The 5,222-nt window shown below is 43.7% G+C and overlaps 1 long non-coding RNA gene across 1 annotated transcript in view; it reads right to left on the bottom strand.

Annotated features, from left to right (window-relative positions):
* The window catches only part of LOC126494080 (uncharacterized), a 33,093-nt gene that overhangs the window by 11,350 nt on the left and 16,521 nt on the right, over positions 1–5,222 (bottom strand). Inside the window, exons 5-7 of the long non-coding RNA XR_007589948.1 lie at positions 4,604–4,723; positions 2,109–2,239; positions 1,137–1,210 (exon numbers count right to left, since the gene is read on the bottom strand). This is a non-coding gene — a long non-coding RNA (uncharacterized lncRNA). The remainder of the gene's footprint in view (positions 1–1,136; positions 1,211–2,108; positions 2,240–4,603; positions 4,724–5,222) is intronic.

Below are 5,222 nucleotides of genomic sequence, written 5' to 3'. Positions count from 1 at the left end.
ACCCACCTATGTTCTGACCTATCGGGCCAAGCAGTTTCTTTATTAATTAACCAATGACCTTCCGACATGATCAGTGTGTTGCATCCTTCCATCGTGTCTTTATCTCAATGGAGACACCTTTGGTAACAGCATGTGCACACTAGACCATGATGAGTCTTCCATAAGAAGTTCTTTTCTGAACTAGATCACCTCCGTCAAGGTTGCAGAGAACATCAAGTTCTTCATGGTGTATATTGTTCATTTTATAAAAGTTCCCTCCAGAAATGCAAGCCTCACAGACATGGTGGCTGTCCTACTTCTATTGTCAACCTAACACAGTGCCAACTGAGAGGGAAGCCTCTACTGAGAAATTTCCTACATCAGATTAGGAGGTTGGTCTTTGGACACATGTGTGTGAGTGTGGTATCCTTGATTATTAACTCACATAAGAGGTCCTGTCCACTGTAGGCAATACCATTCCTAGGGAGGAGGCTCTGGGTTAGATAAAAGTACCAGCGAAGCATGAGACTATGAGCAAGCCACAGAAGGGACTAGCAAACAGCGCTCTTTCTTCCAGGCTTCCTTCCTCCAGGTTCCTGCCTTGAGATCCTGCCCTGATTTCCCCAGGGATGAACTGTGACTTGTTAGCCTGTGCCAAATAAACCCTTTTTCTCTAAGCTGATTTTGTGTTGGAATGTTTTATAACAGTCCCAGAAACTGCTATTTTGGTCCATCCTGTTGGCAGGCACAGGCAACGGAAAGCACATTCCAGACAAGTCTAGGCTACATAATGAAACACTGAATCAAAAAGTAAAACCAAAACCATACTGGTCACCACAAAATGAAAGTGTAAATCCACTCTTAGGAATACAGGTCGCTGACCAACAGTATTAGCTGTGTCACGTTATGCCAATGCCTGTCTCTGATGTTCATTCTCTCCTCTCAGAACCACAAAAGTCCTCCCTTCTCTTGGGCTTTCTCTAATACTGGTGCTGGTATGAGATGAATTGTTCTACCATGATTTTCTTTAAAGGGACTATGGAATTTATTTTTCATGTGTGTGGAAAGAGTGAGAGAGGAAAGCCTCATGTGTATACAGGGATAGCCGGAAATCCCAAGACCACGTATTGAAAAGATGGCCAATCCCCTCCATACACTTGAGGTGCTAGCATATGAAGCATGATGGGTTTTATTCAAAAAGCTGTGACTTTCTCATCAGTGACCTTGGACCCTAGAAGAGAGTGAGGGCGTATTTTACCAATAAGCTCGAATTAAGCAGACCAGCTGAAAATAACAGATATAATTTAACAATTGAAAAGGGGACACTCAGGAGACCAGGTAAAGTTTCCCAGGCCCAAAATGGGTGTGGCAAACACAGCAAGGAGAGTGCAGAAGAGATGAAGGGCAGCTGGATTCCCAGGTTTTCTTCCCAGCCCCCAGGCAGCCACACCCTAGCCAAATGGGATTGGCTGAGCTTCCCTATCAAGAGAGCAACTTCCTGTAAAAGATGGTGACAGAAAAAGGTAACTCAGTCTCTTATCCATTGATAACATTCTTCCTGCCTGAAGGTGACAGAGATGTTTTCAGAAAGAAAGAAAAGTAAGAGTCCTGGGAAAAAGAGGAATACACAAATATAAACAATCAGAAGTTGAAGTTGAAAAAAAGAATACAAGAAACAAGAACATCCTTTGGTGCAAATAAAGACCATCAGAAGGCTGAATGTCATCTTAATACCAAGTTCCCTATTTCCACTTTTTTCCTTTAAAATACACAAGGGCCTTGCAAGATGGCCCAGTGCCTACAGATGCTTGAGTGGACCATGATGGCCTGAGTTTGCCTTCGTGGGTACACTGAAAAGGAAGAAGTGACGCCTAAAAGTAGCCTGCTACCTTCACGTGTATATTGTGACACGCATGTATAAACACATGTGCACAAAATGTAACATATATGTGAATGCTAAAAAGGAAATAATGATATTTTAGGTATGTTTAACACATATGCACATGAATTAACTACAGTGTATTGTAGAATAAAGAGCAATAGAAAATGGCAAATGAATTTCTATTGTTAAAAAGTTTTACTTATGAAATAGGATCTCACCCTGCAAACCATAATAAACCAAAACTCACCATGTGACCACGCCTGGCATCAACTCATGTCAAACCCTTTGCTTCCACTTCTTGAGTCCTGGTATTACAGGTTTGAGGCACCACACTAACATCAGGATTTCTTTTCTGGACAAAGTTGTCAAAAACCAATACTGTGTAGAATATAACATATTTAGGACATATAATTTATAATCACTTAAACATATCAGAAAGGCTGATGAGAAATGATAGAGTTCTAAAGCTAAAACATTAACAATAAGAATTAGAGAAACAAAATATGAGGGGGATAAGAGTGCAAAGGAAAAAGAGTAGAATGTAACAACAGATACATTAGCTATTAATGGATCAAACACTACAAATAAAGGATAAATATTTTCTGGACACTTACAAAAGCAAGAACTGTAATACCTTATCAGTAAGCTAGAGACTTTAATAAGTGTGTGTGAGGGCTGGGAGGATGGCTCAGCAGTGACCATCACTGTCTGCTCTTCCAGAGGACCCGGGTTCAATTCCCAGCACCCACATGGCAGCTCACAGCTGGCTGTCACTCAATTCCAGGGGACCCGGCACCTTCACACAGGCATATATTATGCAGGCCAAACACTCATACATGTAAAATAAAATTAAGTAATTCTCTTAAAGTAGAAGAAAAAGATACTGGCGACAGTGGTGAACCTGTCACTGCCTTTATAATCATTTACTGCTCATTTAGGAAAAGCTGGTTGCTGGGAACAGCTGCTGCCCTCAGTTCAGTTTAGTCTACTTAGATTGTTGGTGGGGCTTGCAAGTTTGCTGTTTGAGCATTATCCCGAGCAGGTGGCACTGTTGGAGGAGTGTGTGGAGCATCCCAGACCTGTAGCATGAGGGCAGGGCCTTTGAAGGCTATTACACTCACTGAATCCGATCTGTAAGCTTTGCATCCTGTCCATTGCCACATGAGGAGTCTCCACCATGTGCCATGGTCACCAATAACAGCACCGTCATGGCATTGTGTGACATTATTACTGGGTAGGGAACCCATGCCAGACCAAATTGTGGGCGAGGACTTTACATGCATAGGGGTGATTCTAAAGCACTTGCATCACTAAAAGCCCACTCTCTCATGGGTGATGACTCACGGAGTTTGCATCTATCTGAATCTCCGGAGGTGGTGGATGACTCCAAAGCAACAACATTCTCCAGACCCAACAGAGCTGATGCACATATGACCTCACAGAGACTGTGACATCATTGACAAGATCTGCAGGAGCTCAAGCCAGATAAAATTCCAGCATGGAGGTGGGGAAGTGGCCACAAAGCCCTACACCTAGGAAGTAGCTGTTTGTGATTGATAGCTGCTTTCTCAATGGAGTGGCACTGGGTATGGCAAACAGACCCCATGCCCAGTAGTTTCCAGTATCAATAGGACGCCATGGTTTTGTTTTGACTTATAAACAGACTGTTTTGTTTGTTTAAGCAAGAGAAAGAGCATGATGTTGACTTGGGAGGAGTTGGGGAAGGGAGAAAATATGATAAGAAATAAATTAAAACTTTAAAAACAAAGAAAACTTAAAAGTAAAATATATATGTTGATGCAAGGGTGAGGGGATGGCTCTTACAGACGACCTGAATTCAGTCCCGAGGCCCCAAATGGTGGCTCACAACTGCCTGTTATTAAAGTTCCAAGGGATCTGACACCATCTTATGATCTCTGTGGGCAAATTCACAGACACACACGCAGGTAAAATAACCATGCAAATAAAATTAAAATAAACAAAACCTGAAATAATAATAAGATATATACTTTGGTCTGGATAGTGCTCTTAACCAGCGGACCTGAGTTCAGGTTGCAGTACTTACTAACAGCCATCTATAACTGTGAGGCATCCATGGGTTATTTCGGCCATGTTTATGTAGCCCATGTTACATAGCAAGACATACATACATACACACACACGCACACACACACACACGTTCTCCATATAGTCTGTACATTTATATATTTACTTCACCATTAGTGTGACTCCATATCATAAGTATTGTTGCCATCCACATTGTACACAAGAAACGAAAGGCCCAGAGACGCTGAATAAGTAGCTCCCAAGTCACAGAGCAACTAAGATGTTACCCATGATGAAGTCATGCCTCCTAGGCATCCTGATCATTGTGAGGTCAGGAGGCAACCTGGGCCTTCAGTATGTAACCATATGAAGGAGGCAGGAGATACAGGAGACTGAGACACCCCAAGATGGCACATTCATGATTCATGTCCTAGACTCTGGCAATTATTCGCTCTCAGCTCTATGATTTGGAAAAGGATCAGAAAGTAAAGGCTGGGATCCCAGGTGGCCCAGATACTGGTTCTCAGACTTTATTCACTGGACGTGTTATATGAAAGAGATTATATCAGTGTGTGAGGGGAACGTACGCGGACACTTGTTTGTCTGGCTCCCTAATTTCCTGTGGTGGACCAGAACAAAATCTACCTGTGCTTGGAAATGTTGGCCCAGCCTGAAAAGAACAGAAAAGCTTCCTACCAGGATCTCTGTGGACATCTAATAGTCGAAGATGTGAATGACACCTCACACGGAATGTGCCTGTGTGGCCCAGCAGTGAGGACAGGAAGGACCATGAGCAGAAGGGGAGAAGAGCCAGGGCTGTGAAAACAAGACACCCAGTCACTGTGAGGAGCTGCTCTGATGCGTTTCTTGGCAATTGTTGTCACGTTATCCATAGTGGGCGCTATGAGGCATAAAACTGATGTCACAAAGCTTCTGAAAACCAGAGGTGGAGCCAGGCCTTCATATGTTCACAGTAGAAACCAAGTCTCCACCCATCTAGCCATGGTTTTGTAAAGATAGGAACCACAGGCAGGGCCTTAGCCCTGTGCTTCCTGCTTCCTATTCTGGAGGGCTTCCAGGTGCTCGATGGACACCCCTGGGAGTCAGAGAATCTGACAGGACCTGCTCTGTAGGGACCATCTCCTGTTCTTGGCCAGCAGGGACTGGCAGTATACCCTGCCACTCTCCTCTCTGTTCAGCATCCCTCAGGCCCTTCTCAGGCCTTACTAACCCCTCATTCTTACCTCCCAGGTTCAAGGTCTGAGGATTCTGCCTCCTCCCCAGGCTGAAGCTATCCTCTAATACTGCAGTCGGC

The sequence above is a fragment of the Alexandromys fortis genome, unplaced genomic scaffold (genome assembly GCF_014885135.2).
Source record: "Alexandromys fortis isolate MF-2015 unplaced genomic scaffold, M_Fortis_MF-2015_v1.1 scaffold_314, whole genome shotgun sequence".
Taxonomy (NCBI): Eukaryota; Metazoa; Chordata; class Mammalia; order Rodentia; family Cricetidae; genus Alexandromys; species Alexandromys fortis.
This window is presented reverse-complemented; position numbering and strand designations above follow the sequence as displayed.